We start from the raw sequence: 21,823 nt of genomic DNA on the forward strand, positions 1-21,823 counted from the left end.
GTTCTGCTCCTCCCCCCCGTCCAGTTTGGCTCAATGCCCCTGCCCCCGCCCCCCGCTCTGGGTCTGACAACACTCCTCCCCACCTCCCTGCTGCCACCATGTCCAGCCCCACTGTATCCCTTCCCCCACACTACTCCAGGCTCAGCCCCATTCCACCCCCTCCGGGTCCACTTGACCTGTGTTCACGGCCCTCCCTCCCTGACAGGTGTTCTGGAGGGCATCGAGGCCAGGCAGCAGCAGGGGGTACTGCCATTATGATCTGCCTCCCTTTGCCTTCAGGCAGGAGGGAAGCCCTCCTGCTCAAGCGGCTGCTGCATGTTCGCTGCCGCCACAAACTTCGCTGGTAGTGGCTCAAACTTGGGCCCACACAGCCAATTGCTGCCCTCCCTCTTGAGCGTTATGAACAGACAAACGGACACACTAAGTCTTTTATTATATTAGAATATATATAGTGGTGTTTTGTTTTAATCATGGAAAAATGTGGATTTGGGGTTACTTTTTTAAATAAAAAATTGGAAACTTTTTTAAATCGGAGAAAACCAGGATCCTTGATCATAAGTTTCCTTTGCCTCTCCATGGAGCAATTTGCGTGCCTGCTAGTCCATCTGTCTGCTATAGGTATACCCCTCAGGAGCTCCTCTCCCTGCAGCATGCACAGCTTGACTCCCCTGCTGGTGCCCAGGGCCCTACTTTTATGTGCCCCAGTGCTCTGCCCTTTCCTGTCCATTGGTATCCCAGCTAAACCTGGGGGTTGCCACTCTGGCTGGTAAGTAGCTTGCTGCACCTGCTGCAGTTTAGCTCAGTTGCCTCCCTTTGGCTTAATAAGCCTAGGCATTCTCGCAGGGTTCATAGTTTCATAGTTGGTACGGTCGGAAGGGACCTGAGCAGATCATCAAGCCCAACCCCCTGCCATGGCAGGAAAGAGTACTGGGGTCAAACAACCCCGGCAAGATGTTCATCTAGCCTCCTCTTAAAGACCCCCAGGGTAGGAGCCAGCACCACTTCTCTTGGAAGTTGGGATCCGTTCTGGCGCATGTCCACGAGGGGCCAGTAGGGGAGATTATGCTTGGGGGCAACCAACACAGGTTCATTAGAGGCAGGTCCTGTCAGACCAACCTGGTGGCCTTCTACGACCTGGTCACCAAATCCTTAGATGCAGGGGTTAACAGACCCCAGCCTCTAGGTATGTTTTCTTGTGGGTGGCTGTTGTAGCCATTGACCCCTGTGGGCTGCAAAAGTCCTGCTCTCCCTTTTATAGCAGCTAACAGGGTTGGGGTTCCATGTTTCACCATACAATGAAGATGCAATTCATGTACCAGGTAGATCATGTGAATAAGAGCTCAGAATGCTATGGAAAATATGATTTTCTTGGGTAAAGACTGGATAAATCTTCTGATTATAATTAGTGATCTACATAATTCACAGGGGCTGCCCATCAATTTTGCAGTCTGAGTGCAGTGCCTGTTTCCGTTTTCATGGTGGAGCGCAATGGGCCCCCTCCCCACCTCTGATTAGCTGAAGTGCCCCAAAAGTCCTGTCCTTCCCTGGAGACTGACAGCTGAAAGGTTACTTAGCAGCCATCAGTCAATGTCCAAGGAGCAGCAGACTTCTAGGACCCCTCAGTCAATCAGAGGAGGGGGGGCCTGCCTCACTCGGCCAAGAAAATCTCACTCTCCCTTCCTCCACTCCTTCCTCCCTGCTTCTGATGCAAAGGCTTCCTGCCTCTGTTTTCAGCTCCCTTCCCACCCTCTTGCCCCAGCTTGCTGGCCATTTTCCAGCTTTTACATGCTCCTCATGCTTTTTGGCGAGGACCAGGCTTTCTCACAGGGGACCTACCCAATTTGCAGCTTCTGCAAAAATCATGAAATCGTGAGTTTGGTGGGTCCCCAATTATAATTTAAAGGCTCATGTTGTGTTATGTGGAGGCTTTTTTTCAAGGCCTGGCTATTAGAAGCAGGGAGACTCTCACCCTGTGAGCAGTATGAAATTTGGAACAGTTGAATTATGAAGGTTCAGGAGCCAAGATATAAATTGTAATCCAAAATTCATGATTTATGTCAGACTCTAGACATTTGGGACCTGACTGGAGATCATATCTCTTGCAAAAAGTGTCATTAAGGCCAATTACCCAAAAGTTGGTGCTGGAAAGGTAGAAGGTCTGAGCCTCGTAACAAGTGGGAAACATAATTTCTGTGATACCCTGACGGAAGTGAGCATCTCTGCAAGGTGGTGCTAATTCACTTACCTCATCTTGGGGTGGGGGGGGTTGGTGGTGGTGAAAGGAGAAGACTTAGAAACCCGTGGGAGGACTGAAAGTGTTTTGTGAGGTGGAGAGCTTCTTGCAAGAAAGTAATTGCCATGACTCAGATTTGAGCCAAGGTTGCTGTAGCCACACTGCAGAGTACGAACCACTATACAATCATGGCTGGTCACTTAGAAGGTAATGATCAAGCCAGGGTTCTAGCTGTGGAGGCAGGTGAGAGAAGGGGCCTGAACCTCAGTAAGTTCCACCAACAATCAGCACAGGGCTCAACACTGCCCCACAGTCTTTTCCTTTCTTCAGCCTTGAACCCATTGATTTCACGGACCAGAGTGCCATTCAGTAATGTCTGGAGGCATATTACAGCAGTTACTTGATCCATTCTTTGCTTGCAGCTTCATTACTGACCGTGCAGTGGAATGATAATACTCAGCACAAGTGTCAATTTGATATTCCACAACACAGGAGGAAGCAATAAATACTGAAGACTTACTGGTAATTTTCTGAAACAATTTTCTGAAGCTCATGATAACTTTTGAATAATGTTTGCAGAAACCATTTAAAAAAATCTGGTGCCATGGCTTAGCTGGTTAAAGCGCCTGTCTAGTAAACAGGAGATCCTGGGTTCAAATCCCAGTGGTGCCTTTAACTTATGCTAAGAGCTTTATAGTCACTGTAGTAATAGTTCTCAACTTTTTTAGACCCAAGGCCCTACTTGGAAAATGCCAGCTCTTAGCTATCAGTCAACAGTGTCAGGGCCACAAGCCTTCCTTCTCTTCCCAGGACATCTACAGGACAAACACTGTCTGCCAATTCAGGCAAAGACCCCTGCCATGTCTGAACCTAACCTCTCTCAGCACCTCCAAAGGAGACCCACAATACCTGCCACCTTCTTCTCAGGGATCAGCTCCAGATGAGACAAAGCACAAGGCACTAGCCACTTCATATGTGTGGTATCATTAAGTCTGTTGTTAGAATGTAGCACTTCTTAGCCAGTCCTGAAGACATTAAAGAAGCTCATTGAATAATAACTGATGTCTCAGTGTTAATAGCAAGCCTGGAGAGAAACAAAAGTTCAGGAGAAGTCATTAGCCATGTAAACCTCTCTTCTCCCCAAGAGCAGATCTGAAGCTATCAATGAGACAGCCAAGCTGCATTAGTTAACTGGAAACATCTGTAACAGTGGTTGTTGCAATCTTCCCCCTCTCTGCCCTTTTGACCTATATCCTCTATTTCTGTAAAGGCAGACCCAGCCAGAAAGGGATGTAGATGAAGAAAAAAAAACCTAGGAAGATATCTCAGTGAAGTTCACGCCAATTTTCCTCAGTTTCCCTCTCTTTTTCCTTCTTCAGAACACCTTTCCTCTTCCCCCCATCAACTCTGGAGTAGCCAACAGCTCTTCTTCTGCCTGTATTTTCCTTCTGGTCTATACAGGGCCTTTTCCTGAGAAAAGCTGAAAGCAGCAAAATGAAGCATCATGGGCAGGTCAAGACAAGTCGTGCAGCATGTGGTGCTGCAAACACATTTGCAATGCCGCATACAGCACAGTCCGGTGTTCTCCGTGCTGCAAGGGCGCATTGCCGGAGTGTGCACTGCACTGACTGGGGTTTTTTTCATCCCTGGATATCCAGGGGTCAAAAACAACTGCAGAAAAAAAGCTAGAGCAACACGTGCGCAGCCAGCACATTCTGCTGAAAAGCAGAGCTGGGTCACCTGGAGCCATGCTCCACTGACAGCCTGGCTGCACATGCAGAATTGCCATGGCTGCAGCCCCAGAAGACCTCTAGGACCTCAGGTAAGGCTGTTGGGGCCAGCCTTTTCTACGCCACCCAGGGCAACTTGCCACACATCTAAGCACGTGTGGCATGGACATTCCCCAGGGACAAGTAGCAGCAGCGCAAGGTGCACTGCCGCTATTTGTCCCTGGGGAACCAAATGTCCATGCACATCTGGATGGCCCCATATGGGTAAAATACCAGCAACGGCATGGCTGGCGCATTGTTTTAGCTCCTTTGGTTGGGTAAAAACCTCCCAGAAGTGCTGCTTTCTCTGCCAAGGGCTGCCAAGCCTACCAGGGAGTAGGCATATCAACTTGTTTGTGGAGGGCCCAGGCCCTGGTTGGTGAGCAATGTTAACATCTGTGCTGGAGGGGTGGTGGAACACACCTATCAGTGTTAAGACTAAGATTGAGGTTCTGCAGCAGTGTGTGAACTTAGTGGGAATTGGGGAACCAAAGACCAGTGCTTTTCTTACCTGAGTATTGGGAGGAGGTGGAAAAGCAATAGAGAACAGGTAGTGCCAGGTAGTTGCAGCTGAGTGGTTAAGACAATGAACTAGAAATTTATTAGGGTTTCCCTGTACTGGTTTAAATCTTGCCAGCTATGCTTAGTTCCTGTTTCTTTTTCAACCCAGGGACTCTGTTGCCTTTTGCCTTCCTTCTTTTAAGCCCACAAAAGAACAGGTCGCTGGAACACAGAGCAGTGCTTTGCCCCACCCACCATGGACTTTTCTGTGAAAACTGGAAGCCCTTCCTCCAGACACCACAGGCACACTAGCCCTGCACTGCCCCCATCCCTGAGCAGAAGCCACTTCCTAGGCAAGGGCAGAGCCAGCATGTCCTTCAGGGCAACTTGCTCAGGCGGTTCTTGGCAGTGATCTACCTCAGAAAACACAGGCAGGGGGAGGGAGGGACGGACAGAAGAAAAGAGCTTGATTCTCCTTCAGTTGCAAGCAAAAGCAGGGACAAAGTGGAGCTGGAGCTCAGGGGTACCAGGACTGCCATGTGGGAGGGGCCAGAGACAGCTCGTGGTGAGCCAGCACGTTTCTCCCGTAATGAGCAAGTGCCAGAGCTGATTGTAGGTTGGATGTGTCCAAAAGCAAACACTCCTCCCCGTCGGGGAATCGAACCCCGGTCTCCCGCGTGACAGGCGGGGATACTCACCACTATACTAACGAGGACAGACGTAGTGACGAGTTTCTTAATTCCCCGGCTGGTTCTTAACGCTCAGATGTAGGGCCAAGGGTTGTTGAGGTTTAGTATAGGAATGAGCAAAGTAAAATATGGAGATATTTTTTCAGCAACTCCCAGGAAACAGCTGCATGCATCGGGGTATAGGTTGTAGCCATGTTGGTCTAAGGACATAGGCAGACAGGGTTCTTTCGATATCTTTTATTAGACCAACCAATAGAAGAGATCAGAGTGACCCAAAGAATCTTATCTGCATGCATCAGGTATTAGGTGCCCTCCAGTTGAGCCTAGACAGCCCACAGCCCCATCAGTTACTTTGCAGATTGTTATATCTTGGGGGATATCTTGTGTAATCTTAAACATACATTATTAAAAAGTTTAGAACTTGCAGCCATGAAGACAAGACAGGGAAGCGCAGCCGAGCAAACTTGCCTCGAGACCTTGCAGAGGGAAAAAAACCTGCCGTGACTCGGATTCGAACCGAGGTTGCTGCGGCCACAACGCAGAGTACTAACCACTATACGATCACGGCCACCTGTCCCCCCCCCTGTCAGCGCACTGGGGCTACTCAGCTCCAACAAGCCAGGTTCAGGCTCCATCTGAGCTGCTACAACTCAAACCTGAGATGGGCAAGAGTGGGACAGAAAGGGCTGAGGCTTCAGCCAGCTGCTCCTGGGGGAACTCTGCCTTCTGCATGACTGTCAGGGGAATAATAATAGGATGTATTTGATTATAATGTATTTAAGGGTGTCACTTAACACCAGGTTAAGGAGAGACGTACACAAGCTAGACATTTCATAGCCTCGGGACGCATCTACACACGACACAATGCACAGAAGACTACTTCTACTGCGAATGAGTGCGGTGGGCAAAACCTGCGCTAATGCGCAGATTTAATCTAATGCACGTTAACATCACTAAAAACTCTTCGTCTACACCAGAGGTTGTCAACTGGGGGTACGCGTACCCCTAAGGGTACTTGGGAAGGCCCCAGGGGGTATGTGGCGGCCATGCAGACAAGCGGGGGTACTTGGGAAGCAGCGCTGCCCCCACCTGTGTTGCTGCCTGTGCGCTGTTGCCACCACCGTGCGCCTGAGTGCTGCCACATCCCTGCATTACTGCTCTGTTGCCGCTGCTTCGCATTCAGATGCCATGGACCCCCTCCACATCCAGAAGGGGGTACCCACCTGGAGCAGTACCCACCAAAAGGGATACTCTCCTTAAAAAAGGCTGAAACCCCCTGATCTACGCTAATGTGCAGTAGTGCCTATTACGGTGCATTTCGTACAGGTCATTATGGGTGCCTATACATGCGCAGACTTGATTACCATGCTCCAGCGTCTCATGTGTCAGCATCTCTGCATTTTAAAATGGTGGCCAACTTTAAAAAAAAACTTCAGAGGTTTGACAAGCTTTAGATAAAGTGCCCTTGTGGCCATTTTGAAGTGTAGGGATGCATTGGAGTGCTTCATGTAGCTGCTTTAATTAAAGGGACCGCCCCCCCATTCCCAAAACACATGTATAAATGAGTTATAGGTACTAAAGTGGGTTATCTCCAGGGATCCTGGTTTTCTGTGATTTAAAGGAAAAAAAACCCAATTTTGGGGTTTTTTTTTAAAGTAACCCCAAATCCACATTTTTCCGATATTAAAATGAAACACCACTACACGTCTATCTGTATATTAGTGGTGTTTCATTTAAATCACAGAAAAAACGTGAATGTGGGGTTACTTTTCTTTAACCGAAATGTGTGGGTTTGTTTGTTTTTTAAATCACAGAAAACCTGGATCTATCTCACTGAAGCAGAATATCAGGCTTATTCATTCCCGCCGAGTGAGCTGTATAAATTAAAAGACTCTTGAAGAAGAATCAACCGGGTCCCAAAAAGGAAACAACCAATACCTGGGGTGGCGGGGGTGTATCTACACTGAAATAAGCACAGGGCCGAAGGGTCCTAAAAAAAGCCGGGTCTCGGGGCTCCGCGCGGTGACACGGGCCCCTGCTGCGGGTGTGCAGACACCGGGGCTGTTTTGCTAAGCCGGGCAGGTTTACGGAAGAGATGCGGAATTGTTTCAGCAATCGGGGCTCAAAGCGGAACTGATCTTTTTTATTAGACCAAGAAAAACAATTTGAAGCACTTTCCCTAGTCCCAAGCTGCAGGAAGCACTGGTAAGGGCACCCTGGGAAAAAACTTTAACAGGTGGGCCGGTTAGCTCAGTTGGTTAGAGCGTGGTGCTAATAACGCCAAGGTCGCGGGTTCGATCCCCGTACGGGCCACAGCCCTGCATTTTATTTCCCCAGTCTCCACATGCAGCAGCGAGGTATTTTTTTCCCTCTGCTCCATGTGCGGCTCAGCGAGGAGCACCGGGGGGAACCGTGGCTAGCGACCCCCGGGCGAAAGAGGGAGGCTGCTTCCCCCCTCACGTCAGCCCCGGGGCAGCCGCCTGCCTCTATGGGTGCTTCCCTGCAAGCCCCGCCCGGCCTGGGGCTGAGCATTGCCGGGGTGGGGGCAGGCTGCTCTGCAGGGAGGGGGCTGCACTATAGGCTTTCTCCAGCCCTGCGAGCAAGGAGAGCGGCCCCTCAGCTCTGAGCACCTCGCCTTCCTGGGGGCCCTGTGGGCTGAGCAGCCTTGGCAGGGTGGGGAGGGGAGGGGCGGGCATGAAGAGAGGGCGTCCACAGCAAGGGAGCAGTGGAGGCCGGGCCGTAGTGGGAGTACCTGTTTTCTTGTGGGCGGCAAGGTGAAGAGGGTTGGAGGTAGCCGCTGGTCCAGGTTGGGGAAAAATGAGGCCTGCACGTAGTCGGCAGGATTCGAACCTGCGCGGGGAGACCCCAATGGATTTCTAGTCCATCGCCTTAACCACTCGGCCACGACTACCTGCATTCATGCTCCACCTTCCTCCAACTCAGCTTACACTACTCAAGGTTGGTTTGGCTTTCTTTTTTTTTTCCTGTTCTTTTCAGCTTCCTGGCTCCAGGCCACATCACAACCTCACCCCCTGCAACAAAAAGAAGACTTGAATGGGCTTGTCCTATCAGCATCCACATGTTGACAGCATTTCATAGAAGCAGGATGTTGGATGCAAGGATCCCCCGCTTTACCTGTGGCAGGGCTGACAGTTCTCTTCTGCAGAGTTTAGATTATGGTTGTATTGGAAGGTTTGGGTAGAATGATACAGGCAGGGGGCTGGATTAGCTCAGTGTTTCTCAACCCATGGATTGTGACCCAAAAGCGGGTCACAAGAATATATGAACGAGTCCCAAACAAACTTTAAAAATGGATTCTGCTTTAAAGAAGAAAAAAGGGGAAAGCCATGGCTTTTCCCTTGCAGCTGGCAGAGCTCTGGTTTGCAAGGGACTGCTTGGGGCCCCTTATGTGCAACACACTGGTGGGGAGTGAGAGGCACTGGGTCAGAACTGGCTATCTAAGTTTACAAATGGGTCCTGGTATTAAAAAAAGGTTGAGAACCATTGGGCTAGACTTCTGGAGGTTCATTCCAGCTCTGTTTGTCTATGAGTCTATGATACAGAGAGGGGGCACTTCTCCCCAAGGACACATCTCTCCTTTTCTGCACCCAAGTGGGTCCATCAACCCACATTGCTTTGTCACTGTGTTGAAAAGGGAGGAAGAAACTACTTTCTGGCAACGTGCTTCAAAAATATCATGGATGTTATGCTTTAAGATGGAATTTGGAAATGAGTTCAGTAGGCAAGTGCAGACAGGATCAAAGCCAAACACCATCAGGAAGAAAGGAGAAATGAGGAAAAAATATCAAGACAAGTACATAAAAGGAACAGCATTGCAAATAAAGCGGGTGCTTTCATGAAGCAAAAAACATGTCAGATATGGATTTAAACTGAGAGTAATTAACCAATCTAGGAGAAATAACAACAACAACAACATGCTACTACATAACAACATCACCATCCTTGCGAAAAGGAGATCGGAAGAAACAAAGAAAAATAACTATCACAGTGAAATGGCTGGCTAAAAATAATTCTGGACAATGATAGAAAGGAAGGTGTAGTACACAAAGGACATGCATGCTCATTCACAGAACACTGAATCTTCATCTTCTGGCAAGAGGAGTCTTGGAAGTGGGGCAGATGAATGAGTCCTGTTCCTGATGAGAGGACTGTGAAAGTGGAAGCATGCCTAAAGATGGACCTGAATATGGTGCAAACTGAGTATCATATGGCTTATCAGTGATAGGGCTGTCATGCAGAGGGAGAATGTCAATAGGCAAAGGTGAGTGTATGGCTTGGTAGGGCCCCAGGACAGAAAAACAAACATTATAGGCATGGAAAGAGACTTAAGCACATGGGCAAAGAGAGGAAAAGGAGCAGAGCACAAAAAAGCCCCATAAGGAGACAGAGAGGGAGACAGTGGGTTGCAAGACTGGGAAAGGAAAGGAGAAGCCCCAACCCAAGGGCCAAACTTTGATTGTGGGCAGGAGGGACCTGACAGATGGGCCGAAATGACACCATATTCCTGGAAAAGATTACCCAAGTAGAACCTAGCTGGTGGTCTCTGCCTTAAGTGGAAACATCCTCTTCAGGAGAGGTGACTGGGCCTGCAGGAAGCCAGAACCTTTCTCTATGTGGGGCCTGTGGCGGGCCAGTAGGAGGCGCTCCTGTGTTGAGCTGCCCACCTCCCTGCGCCCGACCACCTTCCAGACTCCGAATGCCTCCCTAGGGGTGCCTTATGCTTGGCCAACCCCTCTACTGGAGCACACTCGCTAGTCTGGGGGTAATGTCACCGCCACCACCCCGAGAAGGGACTGCCTCGGCCCTGTGTCCTCGGGGAAACATAGGCCTAATAGTCTGACGGGTACTCGACCCGGTACACGCACTTGGGGCACTTCCCCAAGTCAAGGGGGCAAAAAGTAAAGTCTCCCCTAGTCCGCAGACCTAAGGGGTCTCTCTGACGTAATTTAGACCCACCCCTCAATAAGTCTCCCACACCAGTCAAAATGGAGAACTTTATTGATTAGAGGGGGTAGGGTAAACTAGGGTACAGGGTTGAGCAATTTCTTAGAAATCCTAAAGGGCAAACAGTGTGGCTGTGGTAGCCTTGTGATGACACATCTGTGTTACTGCCAGCTAAATATGTAATCCGATTGAGTAGCTTACTCACAAGCATCTTCCAGAGTTCTTCTGTTCCCATCTGGAGTCTGGGGGTGAGAGAGAGAGCTAGGTCCCGATGGCAAGGCTCCTCTATCTCTCCTGCTTTGCTGCTGCTTCACCTCATGGCCGAAGAGAGAAGAGCGAGCCTCCTCCCGCTCCCAACCTATATAGCCCCTCTGACCTCATTCACCTGGTCCAGTGGAGGTCAGCCCCAGTTGGCTGTCAGCCAACCAATTCGAAATACATCACCTGATACCAGGCAGATTCCAGCTCCCCAGGTAGAAACCCCCCACCCAGGTAATTGATGCAAGTCACCTAGGCAGAGGGAGCAATGCACCCAGTTCAAGTTTAGTATAGTGGCGAGTATCCCCGCCTGTCACGCGGGAGACCGGGGTTCAATTCCCTGACGAGGAGGCCGCCCGCCCGCCCTTTTGTCAGGCAGCTGTCAGCAAGCCGCTGGCCCGCCCGGACCTTGGGCCAGCAGCCTGCCAGAGCGGAGGGCCTCCAAAGTAGGGCAGCTCTGCCAGAGGATGGCAGGCAGGGAGGCAGGCAACCTGCCGCCTCCGGTCCCCTTCTCCGGCTGGCGTGAAAGACGGCCCGTGCACCGCTTTCGTCCTGGCAGCTGGCCAAGCAAGGCGTGGGAAGAGGTCCCGCGGGCGGCGGAGCCCCAAGGCCTGCTAGGGCTCCAGGCGGGAAGGGGGCTACGAGCGGGTGGCCCCTTGCCGGTGAAGGGGCGGAGCGGCCCGCCCCGTGCCGGCCACCGGAAGGAGCTCGTGGAGAGAGGGCCGGGCGGCCTAGGCGGTGGCGTGGGCCGGGTGCCGGAGCTGGTGGAGGGCCGGCCTGGGGCCCGAGCGGGACAGGCTGTGTGAGCGGGGCGGCTGAGAGGAGGTGGGGGTGCGCGGGAAGCCCGGGGGCCCCCGGGGCGGCGTGGCCGTGATCGTATAGTGGTTAGTACTCTGCGCTGTGGCCGCAGCGACCTCGGCTCGAAGCCGAGTCACGGCAGTGCTGTTTTGGCTCAAGTGGCCGGCGCAGCGGCCATCGTGCCGGCAGAAAGCAAGGCTGTAGAAGGGCGAAGCGGGAGAGCCCGTCTTGCTGGCCGCGGGGGCTTGTGCCCCGGGGCTGGGTTTGGGTGGTGGCAAGGGACGGGGCAGGAGGGCCTGGCTGTGGGGGCGCGCTGGGGCAAGGCTGGCGGGATGGGGAACGGCACAGGGAGGCTGGAGAAGGCGGGTGCCGCGTGGGCGTAGTGGCCGCGGAAAGCAGCGCCAGGCCTGGGGCGCCCCACAGAAGGAGCGTCGAGGGCGGGAAGGCCGTCCCTGCTTGCCTGCTGGGTTGGGGGCCGGGGCGGGCCATGCTTCGTCGGCCGCACGGGCTGGGTGGATGCCCGGGCCGCGCCTGACTTTGGCTGCGCCCCGCTCCCGGTGTGGCCCTGGGCTAGGGCCCAGCTTGGATGGAGAACGTGAGGGACCGGGTGGGGCGAGAGGGCAGCCGGCTGTATTGTGGCCATTGGTCCTGTCTTCTAGCAGGCCTTTCCTGTTGTTAAACCCCCTGTCCCGTGCCGGTTGGCCAATGAGGAACGGGCTGCAAAACGTCCCGTTTCTTCCGCTGATTGGTGGGAAGCCAGGCCAATCCTTTCTGCTTGCGATTCTAGCGGCTATGCCTGGAGGTGGAGCGGTGCAGAGCCAAGAGGAGCAGGGTAGGCAGCCGGGGCGGGAGGAATCGAGGGAGCTGGCCGTTTGTGGCGGTCCCGCCCCTTGGTGCTGATCGGCCGAGGTGGCGGGGCGGCCCCAGCACCTGGTGCTGATGGGCCGAGGAGGGGGCAAGCCCAGTCCTGCCCGTTGCTAGGCCAAGGGGGCCGCCCCTCAGCAAGGGCAGGTGCTGTATTGTGGCGCCGCGTCAGTGGGCAGCCTAGCGTGGTGTGCACTGGCTGGGCCAAAGAGCGCCCTGGCAGGTGGTGTGGCAGGGCAGGCGTGGGCTGCGTGTGGCTGAGCAGTCGGGGGGCATCTTTGTGGGCGGGGGCAGGTGCGCGCCCCTCTCCTCGTTAGTATAGTGGCGAGTATCCCCGCCTGTCACGCGGGAGACCGGGGTTCAATTCCCTGACGAGGAGGCCGCCCGCCCGCCCTTTTGTCAGGCAGCTGTCAGCAAGCCGCTGGCCCGCCCGGACCTTGGGCCAGCAGCCTGCCAGAGCGGAGGGCCTCCAAAGTAGGGCAGCTCTGCCAGAGGATGGCAGGCAGGGAGGCAGGCAACCTGCCGCCTCCGGTCCCCTTCTCCGGCTGGCGTGAAAGACGGCCCGTGCACCGCTTTCGTCCTGGCAGCTGGCCAAGCAAGGCGTGGGAAGAGGTCCCGCGGGCGGCGGGGCCCCAAGGCGTGCTAGGGCTCCAGGCGGGAAGGGGGCTACGAGCGGGTGGCCCCTTGCCGGTGAAGGGGCGGAGCGGCCCGCCCCGTGCCGGCCACCGGAAGGAGCTCGTGGAGAGAGGGCCGGGCGGCCTAGGCGGTGGCGTGGGCCGGGTGCCGGAGCTGGTGGAGGGCCGGCCTGGGGCCCGAGCGGGACAGGCTGTGTGAGCGGGGCGGCTGAGAGGAGGTGGGGGTGCGCGGGAAGCCCGGGGGCCCCCGGGGCGGCGTGGCCGTGACCGTATAGTGGTTAGTACTCTGCGCTGTGGCCGCAGCGACCTCGGCTCGAAGCCGAGTCACGGCAGTGCTGTTTTGGCTCAAGTGGCCGGCGCAGCGGCCATCGTGCCGGCAGAAAGCAAGGCTGTAGAAGGGCGAAGCGGGAGAGCCCGTCTTGCTGGCCGCGGGGGCTTGTGCCCCGGGGCTGGGTTTGGGTGGTGGCAAGGGACGGGGCAGGAGGGCCTGGCTGTGGGGGCGCGCTGGGGCAAGGCTGGCGGGATGGGGAACGGCACAGGGAGGCTGGAGAAGGCGGGTGCCGCGTGGGCGTAGTGGCCGCGGAAAGCAGCGCCAGGCCTGGGGCGCCCCACAGAAGGAGCGTCGAGGGCGGGAAGGCCGTCCCTGCTTGCCTGCTGGGTTGGGGGCCGGGGCGGGCCATGCTTCGTCGGCCGCACGGGCTGGGTGGATGCCCGGGCCGCGCCTGACTTTGGCTGCGCCCCGCTCCCGGTGTGGCCCTGGGCTAGGGCCCAGCTTGGATGGAGAACGTGAGGGACCGGGTGGGGCGAGAGGGCAGCCGGCTGTATTGTGGCCATTGGTCCTGTCTTCTAGCAGGCCTTTCCTGTTGTTAAACCCCCTGTCCCGTGCCGGTTGGCCAATGAGGAACGGGCTGCAAAACGTCCCGTTTCTTCCGCTGATTGGTGGGAAGCCAGGCCAATCCTTTCTGCTTGCGATTCTAGCGGCTATGCCTGGAGGTGGAGCGGTGCAGAGCCAAGAGGAGCAGGGTAGGCAGCCGGGGCGGGAGGAATCGAGGGAGCTGGCCGTTTGTGGCGGTCCCGCCCCTTGGTGCTGATCGGCCGAGGTGGCGGGGCGGCCCCAGCACCTGGTGCTGATGGGCCGAGGAGGGGGCAAGCCCAGTCCTGCCCGTTGCTAGGCCAAGGGGGCCGCCCCTCAGCAAGGGCAGGTGCTGTATTGTGGCGCCGCGTCAGTGGGCAGCCTAGCGTGGTGTGCACTGGCTGGGCCAAAGAGCGCCCTGGCAGGTGGTGTGGCAGGGCAGGCGTGGGCTGCGTGTGGCTGAGCAGTCGGGGGGCATCTTTGTGGGCGGGGGCAGGTGCGCGCCCCTCTCCTCGTTAGTATAGTGGCGAGTATCCCCGCCTGTCACGCGGGAGACCGGGGTTCAATTCCCTGACGAGGAGGCCGCCCGCCCGCCCTTTTGTCAGGCAGCTGTCAGCAAGCCGCTGGCCCGCCCGGACCTTGGGCCAGCAGCCTGCCAGAGCGGAGGGCCTCCAAAGTAGGGCAGCTCTGCCAGAGGATGGCAGGCAGGGAGGCAGGCAACCTGCCGCCTCCGGTCCCCTTCTCCGGCTGGCGTGAAAGACGGCCCGTGCACCGCTTTCGTCCTGGCAGCTGGCCAAGCAAGGCGTGGGAAGAGGTCCCGCGGGCGGCGGGGCCCCAAGGCCTGCTAGGGCTCCAGGCGGGAAGGGGGCTACGAGCGGGTGGCCCCTTGCCGGTGAAGGGGCGGAGCGGCCCGCCCCGTGCCGGCCACCGGAAGGAGCTCGTGGAGAGAGGGCCGGGCGGCCTAGGCGGTGGCGTGGGCCGGGTGCCGGAGCTGGTGGAGGGCCGGCCTGGGGCCCGAGCGGGACAGGCTGTGTGAGCGGGGCGGCTGAGAGGAGGTGGGGGTGCGCGGGAAGCCCGGGGGCCCCCGGGGCGGCGTGGCCGTGATCGTATAGTGGTTAGTACTCTGCGCTGTGGCCGCAGCGACCTCGGCTCGAAGCCGAGTCACGGCAGTGCTGTTTTGGCTCAAGTGGCCGGCGCAGCGGCCATCGTGCCGGCAGAAAGCAAGGCTGTAGAAGGGCGAAGCGGGAGAGCCCGTCTTGCTGGCCGCGGGGGCTTGTGCCCCGGGGCTGGGTTTGGGTGGTGGCAAGGGACGGGGCAGGAGGGCCTGGCTGTGGGGGCGCGCTGGGGCAAGGCTGGCGGGATGGGGAACGGCACAGGGAGGCTGGAGAAGGCGGGTGCCGCGTGGGCGTAGTGGCCGCGGAAAGCAGCGCCAGGCCTGGGGCGCCCCACAGAAGGAGCGTCGAGGGCGGGAAGGCCGTCCCTGCTTGCCTGCTGGGTTGGGGGCCGGGGCGGGCCATGCTTCGTCGGCCGCACGGGCTGGGTGGATGCCCGGGCCGCGCCTGACTTTGGCTGCGCCCCGCTCCCGGTGTGGCCCTGGGCTAGGGCCCAGCTTGGATGGAGAACGTGAGGGACCGGGTGGGGCGAGAGGGCAGCCGGCTGTATTGTGGCCATTGGTCCTGTCTTCTAGCAGGCCTTTCCTGTTGTTAAACCCCCTGTCCCGTGCCGGTTGGCCAATGAGGAACGGGCTGCAAAACGTCCCGTTTCTTCCGCTGATTGGTGGGAAGCCAGGCCAATCCTTTCTGCTTGCGATTCTAGCGGCTATGCCTGGAGGTGGAGCGGTGCAGAGCCAAGAGGAGCAGGGTAGGCAGCCGGGGCGGGAGGAATCGAGGGAGCTGGCCGTTTGTGGCGGTCCCGCCCCTTGGTGCTGATCGGCCGAGGTGGCGGGGCGGCCCCAGCACCTGGTGCTGATGGGCCGAGGAGGGGGCAAGCCCAGTCCTGCCCGTTGCTAGGCCAAGGGGGCCGCCCCTCAGCAAGGGCAGGTGCTGTATTGTGGCGCCGCGTCAGTGGGCAGCCTAGCGTGGTGTGCACTGGCTGGGCCAAAGAGCGCCCTGGCAGGTGGTGTGGCAGGGCAGGCGTGGGCTGCGTGTGGCTGAGCAGTCGGGGGGCATCTTTGTGGGCGGGGGCAGGTGCGCGCCCCTCTCCTCGTTAGTATAGTGGCGAGTATCCCCGCCTGTCACGCGGGAGACCGGGGTTCAATTCCCTGACGAGGAGGCCGCCCGCCCGCCCTTTTGTCAGGCAGCTGTCAGCAAGCCGCTGGCCCGCCCGGACCTTGGGCCAGCAGCCTGCCAGAGCGGAGGGCCTCCAAAGTAGGGCAGCTCTGCCAGAGGATGGCAGGCAGGGAGGCAGGCAACCTGCCGCCTCCGGTCCCCTTCTCCGGCTGGCGTGAAAGACGGCCCGTGCACCGCTTTCGTCCTGGCAGCTGGCCAAGCAAGGCGTGGGAAGAGGTCCCGCGGGCGGCGGGGCCCCAAGGCCTGCTAGGGCTCCAGGCGGGAAGGGGGCTACGAGCGGGTGGCCCCTTGCCGGTGAAGGGGCGGAGCGGCCCGCCCCGTGCCGGCCACCGGAAGGAGCTCGTGGAGAGAGGGCCGGGCGGCCTAGGCGGTGGCGTGGGCCGGGTGCCGGAGCTGGTGGAGGGCCGGCCTGGGGCCCGAGCGGGACAGGCTGTGTGAGCGGGGCGGCTGAGAGGAGGTGGGGGTGCGCGGGAAGCCCGGGGGCCCCCGGGGCGGCGTGGCCGTGATCGTATAGTGGTTAGTACTCTGCGCTGTGGCCGCAGCGACCTCGGCTCGAAGCCGAGTCACGGCAGTGCTGTTTTGGCTCAAGTGGCCGGCGCAGCGGCCATCGTGCCGGCAGAAAGCAAGGCTGTAGAAGGGCGAAGCGGGAGAGCCCGTCTTGCTGGCCGCGGGGGCTTGTGCCCCGGGGCTGGGTTTGGGTGGTGGCAAGGGACGGGGCAGGAGGGCCTGGCTGTGGGGGCGCGCTGGGGCAAGGCTGGCGGGATGGGGAACGGCACAGGGAGGCTGGAGAAGGCGGGTGCCGCGTGGGCGTAGTGGCCGCGGAAAGCAGCGCCAGGCCTGGGGCGCCCCACAGAAGGAGCGTCGAGGGCGGGAAGGCCGTCCCTGCTTGCCTGCTGGGTTGGGGGCCGGGGCGGGCCATGCTTCGTCGGCCGCACGGGCTGGGTGGATGCCCGGGCCGCGCCTGACTTTGGCTGCGCCCCGCTCCCGGTGTGGCCCTGGGCTAGGGCCCAGCTTGGATGGAGAACGTGAGGGACCGGGTGGGGCGAGAGGGCAGCCGGCTGTATTGTGGCCATTGGTCCTGTCTTCTAGCAGGCCTTTCCTGTTGTTAAACCCCCTGTCCCGTGCCGGTTGGCCAATGAGGAACGGGCTGCAAAACGTCCCGTTTCTTCCGCTGATTGGTGGGAAGCCAGGCCAATCCTTTCTGCTTGCGATTCTAGCGGCTATGCCTGGAGGTGGAGCGGTGCAGAGCCAAGAGGAGCAGGGTAGGCAGCCGGGGCGGGAGGAATCGAGGGAGCTGGCCGTTTGTGGCGGTCCCGCCCCTTGGTGCTGATCGGCCGAGGTGGCGGGGCGGCCCCAGCACCTGGTGCTGATGGGCCGAGGAGGGGGCAAGCCCAGTCCTGCCCGTTGCTAGGCCAAGGGGGCCGCCCCTCAGCAAGGGCAGGTGCTGTATTGTGGCGCCGCGTCAGTGGGCAGCCTAGCGTGGTGTGCACTGGCTGGGCCAAAGAGCGCCCTGGCAGGTGGTGTGGCAGGGCAGGCGTGGGCTGCGTGTGGCTGAGCAGTCGGGGGGCATCTTTGTGGGCGGGGGCAGGTGCGCGCCCCTCTCCTCGTTAGTATAGTGGCGAGTATCCCCGCCTGTCACGCGGGAGACCGGGGTTCAATTCCCTGACGAGGAGGCCGCCCGCCCGCCCTTTTGTCAGGCAGCTGTCAGCAAGCCGCTGGCCCGCCCGGACCTTGGGCCAGCAGCCTGCCAGAGCGGAGGGCCTCCAAAGTAGGGCAGCTCTGCCACAGGATGGCAGGCAGGGAGGCAGGCAACCTGCCGCCTCCGGTCCCCTTCTCCGGCTGGCGTGAAAGACGGCCCGTGCACCGCTTTCGTCCTGGCAGCTGGCCAAGCAAGGCGTGGGAAGAGGTCCCGCGGGCGGCGGGGCCCCAAGGCCTGCTAGGGCTCCAGGCGGGAAGGGGGCTACGAGCGGGTGGCCCCTTGCCGGTGAAGGGGCGGAGCGGCCCGCCCCGTGCCGGCCACCGGAAGGAGCTCGTGGAGAGAGGGCCGGGCGGCCTAGGCGGTGGCGTGGGCCGGGTGCCGGAGCTGGTGGAGGGCCGGCCTGGGGCCCGAGCGGGACAGGCTGTGTGAGCGGGGCGGCTGAGAGGAGGTGGGGGTGCGCGGGAAGCCCGGGGGCCCCCGGGGCGGCGTGGCCGTGACCGTATAGTGGTTAGTACTCTGCGCTGTGGCCGCAGCGACCTCGGCTCGAAGCCGAGTCACGGCAGTGCTGTTTTGGCTCAAGTGGCCGGCGCAGCGGCCATCGTGCCGGCAGAAAGCAAGGCTGTAGAAGGGCGAAGCGGGAGAGCCCGTCTTGCTGGCCGCGGGGGCTTGTGCCCCGGGGCTGGGTTTGGGTGGTGGCAAGGGACGGGGCAGGAGGGCCTGGCTGTGGGGGCGCGCTGGGGCAAGGCTGGCGGGATGGGGAACGGCACAGGGAGGCTGGAGAAGGCGGGTGCCGCGTGGGCGTAGTGGCCGCGGAAAGCAGCGCCAGGCCTGGGGCGCCCCACAGAAGGAGCGTCGAGGGCGGGAAGGCCGTCCCTGCTTGCCTGCTGGGTTGGGGGCCGGGGCGGGCCATGCTTCGTCGGCCGCACGGGCTGGGTGGATGCCCGGGCCGCGCCTGACTTTGGCTGCGCCCCGCTCCCGGTGTGGCCCTGGGCTAGGGCCCAGCTTGGATGGAGAACGTGAGGGACCGGGTGGGGCGAGAGGGCAGCCGGCTGTATTGTGGCCATTGGTCCTGTCTTCTAGCAGGCCTTTCCTGTTGTTAAACCCCCTGTCCCGTGCCGGTTGGCCAATGAGGAACGGGCTGCAAAACGTCCCGTTTCTTCCGCTGATTGGTGGGAAGCCAGGCCAATCCTTTCTGCTTGCGATTCTAGCGGCTATGCCTGGAGGTGGAGCGGTGCAGAGCCAAGAGGAGCAGGGTAGGCAGCCGGGGCGGGAGGAATCGAGGGAGCTGGCCGTTTGTGGCGGTCCCGCCCCTTGGTGCTGATCGGCCGAGGTGGCGGGGCGGCCCCAGCACCTGGTGCTGATGGGCCGAGGAGGGGGCAAGCCCAGTCCTGCCCGTTGCTAGGCCAAGGGGGCCGCCCCTCAGCAAGGGCAGGTGCTGTATTGTGGCGCCGCGTCAGTGGGCAGCCTAGCGTGGTGTGCACTGGCTGGGCCAAAGAGCGCCCTGGCAGGTGGTGTGGCAGGGCAGGCGTGGGCTGCGTGTGGCTGAGCAGTCGGGGGGCATCTTTGTGGGCGGGGGCAGGTGCGCGCCCCTCTCCTCGTTAGTATAGTGGCGAGTATCCCCGCCTGTCACGCGGGAGACCGGGGTTCAATTCCCTGACGAGGAGGCCGCCCGCCCGCCCTTTTGTCAGGCAGCTGTCAGCAAGCCGCTGGCCCGCCCGGACCTTGGGCCAGCAGCCTGCCAGAGCGGAGGGCCTCCAAAGTAGGGCAGCTCTGCCACAGGATGGCAGGCAGGGAGGCAGGCAACCTGCCGCCTCCGGTCCCCTTCTCCGGCTGGCGTGAAAGACGGCCCGTGCACCGCTTTCGTCCTGGCAGCTGGCCAAGCAAGGCGTGGGAAGAGGTCCCGCGGGCGGCGGGGCCCCAAGGCCTGCTAGGGCTCCAGGCGGGAAGGGGGCTACGAGCGGGTGGCCCCTTGCCGGTGAAGGGGCGGAGCGGCCCGCCCCGTGCCGGCCACCGGAAGGAGCTCGTGGAGAGAGGGCCGGGCGGCCTAGGCGGTGGCGTGGGCCGGGTGCCGGAGCTGGTGGAGGGCCGGCCTGGGGCCCGAGCGGGACAGGCTGTGTGAGCGGGGCGGCTGAGAGGAGGTGGGGGTGCGCGGGAAGCCCGGGGGCCCCCGGGGCGGCGTGGCCGTGATCGTATAGTGGTTAGTACTCTGCGCTGTGGCCGCAGCGACCTCGGCTCGAAGCCGAGTCACGGCAGTGCTGTTTTGGCTCAAGTGGCCGGCGCAGCGGCCATCGTGCCGGCAGAAAGCAAGGCTGTAGAAGGGCGAAGCGGGAGAGCCCGTCTTGCTGGCCGCGGGGGCTTGTGCCCCGGGGCTGGGTTTGGGTGGTGGCAAGGGACGGGGCAGGAGGGCCTGGCTGTGGGGGCGCGCTGGGGCAAGGCTGGCGGGATGGGGAACGGCACAGGGAGGCTGGAGAAGGCGGGTGCCGCGTGGGCGTAGTGGCCGCGGAAAGCAGCGCCAGGCCTGGGGCGCCCCACAGAAGGAGCGTCGAGGGCGGGAAGGCCGTCCCTGCTTGCCTGCTGGGTTGGGGGCCGGGGCGGGCCATGCTTCGTCGGCCGCACGGGCTGGGTGGATGCCCGGGCCGCGCCTGACTTTGGCTGCGCCCCGCTCCCGGTGTGGCCCTGGGCTAGGGCCCAGCTTGGATGGAGAACGTGAGGGACCGGGTGGGGCGAGAGGGCAGCCGGCTGTATTGTGGCCATTGGTCCTGTCTTCTAGCAGGCCTTTCCTGTTGTTAAACCCCCTGTCCCGTGCCGGTTGGCCAATGAGGAACGGGCTGCAAAACGTCCCGTTTCTTCCGCTGATTGGTGGGAAGCCAGGCCAATCCTTTCTGCTTGCGATTCTAGCGGCTATGCCTGGAGGTGGAGCGGTGCAGAGCCAAGAGGAGCAGGGTAGGCAGCCGGGGCGGGAGGAATCGAGGGAGCTGGCCGTTTGTGGCGGTCCCGCCCCTTGGTGCTGATCGGCCGAGGTGGCGGGGCGGCCCCAGCACCTGGTGCTGATGGGCCGAGGAGGGGGCAAGCCCAGTCCTGCCCGTTGCTAGGCCAAGGGGGCCGCCCCTCAGCAAGGGCAGGTGCTGTATTGTGGCGCCGCGTCAGTGGGCAGCCTAGCGTGGTGTGCACTGGCTGGGCCAAAGAGCGCCCTGGCAGGTGGTGTGGCAGGGCAGGCGTGGGCTGCGTGTGGCTGAGCAGTCGGGGGGCATCTTTGTGGGCGGGGGCAGGTGCGCGCCCCTCTCCTCGTTAGTATAGTGGCGAGTATCCCCGCCTGTCACGCGGGAGACCGGGGTTCAATTCCCTGACGAGGAGGCCGCCCGCCCGCCCTTTTGTCAGGCAGCTGTCAGCAAGCCGCTGGCCCGCCCGGACCTTGGGCCAGCAGCCTGCCAGAGCGGAGGGCCTCCAAAGTAGGGCAGCTCTGCCACAGGATGGCAGGCAGGGAGGCAGGCAACCTGCCGCCTCCGGTCCCCTTCTCCGGCTGGCGTGAAAGACGGCCCGTGCACCGCTTTCGTCCTGGCAGCTGGCCAAGCAAGGCGTGGGAAGAGGTCCCGCGGGCGGCGGGGCCCCAAGGCCTGCTAGGGCTCCAGGCGGGAAGGGGGCTACGAGCGGGTGGCCCCTTGCCGGTGAAGGGGCGGAGCGGCCCGCCCCGTGCCGGCCACCGGAAGGAGCTCGTGGAGAGAGGGCCGGGCGGCCTAGGCGGTGGCGTGGGCCGGGTGCCGGAGCTGGTGGAGGGCCGGCCTGGGGCCCGAGCGGGACAGGCTGTGTGAGCGGGGCGGCTGAGAGGAGGTGGGGGTGCGCGGGAAGCCCGGGGGCCCCCGGGGCGGCGTGGCCGTGATCGTATAGTGGTTAGTACTCTGCGCTGTGGCCGCAGCGACCTCGGCTCGAAGCCGAGTCACGGCAGTGCTGTTTTGGCTCAAGTGGCCGGCGCAGCGGCCATCGTGCCGGCAGAAAGCAAGGCTGTAGAAGGGCGAAGCGGGAGAGCCCGTCTTGCTGGCCGCGGGGGCTTGTGCCCCGGGGCTGGGTTTGGGTGGTGGCAAGGGACGGGGCAGGAGGGCCTGGCTGTGGGGGCGCGCTGGGGCAAGGCTGGCGGGATGGGGAACGGCACAGGGAGGCTGGAGAAGGCGGGTGCCGCGTGGGCGTAGTGGCCGCGGAAAGCAGCGCCAGGCCTGGGGCGCCCCACAGAAGGAGCGTCGAGGGCGGGAAGGCCGTCCCTGCTTGCCTGCTGGGTT

General features: G+C 60.5%; 11 non-coding genes across 11 annotated transcripts; 8 read left to right on the plus strand and 3 right to left on the minus strand.

Moving 5' to 3' along the window:
* Positions 1-2,831: 2,831 nt before the first annotated feature.
* TRNAT-AGU (transfer RNA threonine (anticodon AGU)) lies at positions 2,832-2,905 on the plus strand. Its single transcript has one exon. It is a non-coding gene; the product is annotated as a tRNA-Thr (tRNA).
* A 2,241-nt stretch (positions 2,906-5,146) lies between these two features.
* TRNAD-GUC (transfer RNA aspartic acid (anticodon GUC)) lies at positions 5,147-5,218 on the minus strand. Its single transcript has one exon. It is a non-coding gene; the product is annotated as a tRNA-Asp (tRNA).
* Positions 5,219-5,688: 470 nt separating this feature from the next.
* TRNAH-GUG (transfer RNA histidin (anticodon GUG)) lies at positions 5,689-5,760 on the minus strand. The gene has a single exon. It is a non-coding gene; the product is annotated as a tRNA-His (tRNA).
* A 1,671-nt stretch (positions 5,761-7,431) lies between these two features.
* TRNAI-AAU (transfer RNA isoleucine (anticodon AAU)) lies at positions 7,432-7,505 on the plus strand. Its single transcript has one exon. It is a non-coding gene; the product is annotated as a tRNA-Ile (tRNA).
* A 516-nt stretch (positions 7,506-8,021) lies between these two features.
* Positions 8,022-8,103, minus strand: TRNAS-AGA (transfer RNA serine (anticodon AGA)). The gene has a single exon. It is a non-coding gene; the product is annotated as a tRNA-Ser (tRNA).
* A 4,281-nt stretch (positions 8,104-12,384) lies between these two features.
* On the plus strand, positions 12,385-12,456 carry TRNAD-GUC (transfer RNA aspartic acid (anticodon GUC)). Its single transcript has one exon. It is a non-coding gene; the product is annotated as a tRNA-Asp (tRNA).
* Positions 12,457-14,074: 1,618 nt separating this feature from the next.
* On the plus strand, positions 14,075-14,146 carry TRNAD-GUC (transfer RNA aspartic acid (anticodon GUC)). The gene has a single exon. It is a non-coding gene; the product is annotated as a tRNA-Asp (tRNA).
* Positions 14,147-15,764: 1,618 nt separating this feature from the next.
* On the plus strand, positions 15,765-15,836 carry TRNAD-GUC (transfer RNA aspartic acid (anticodon GUC)). Its single transcript has one exon. It is a non-coding gene; the product is annotated as a tRNA-Asp (tRNA).
* Positions 15,837-17,454: 1,618 nt separating this feature from the next.
* Positions 17,455-17,526, plus strand: TRNAD-GUC (transfer RNA aspartic acid (anticodon GUC)). Its single transcript has one exon. It is a non-coding gene; the product is annotated as a tRNA-Asp (tRNA).
* Positions 17,527-19,144: 1,618 nt separating this feature from the next.
* TRNAD-GUC (transfer RNA aspartic acid (anticodon GUC)) lies at positions 19,145-19,216 on the plus strand. Its single transcript has one exon. It is a non-coding gene; the product is annotated as a tRNA-Asp (tRNA).
* A 1,618-nt stretch (positions 19,217-20,834) lies between these two features.
* TRNAD-GUC (transfer RNA aspartic acid (anticodon GUC)) lies at positions 20,835-20,906 on the plus strand. The gene has a single exon. It is a non-coding gene; the product is annotated as a tRNA-Asp (tRNA).
* Positions 20,907-21,823: the final 917 nt, after the last annotated feature.

The sequence above is a fragment of the Crocodylus siamensis genome, chromosome 1 (genome assembly GCF_052110815.1).
Source record: "Crocodylus siamensis isolate JL-2025a chromosome 1, ASM5211081v1, whole genome shotgun sequence".
In the NCBI taxonomy this organism is placed as follows: Eukaryota; Metazoa; Chordata; order Crocodylia; family Crocodylidae; genus Crocodylus; species Crocodylus siamensis.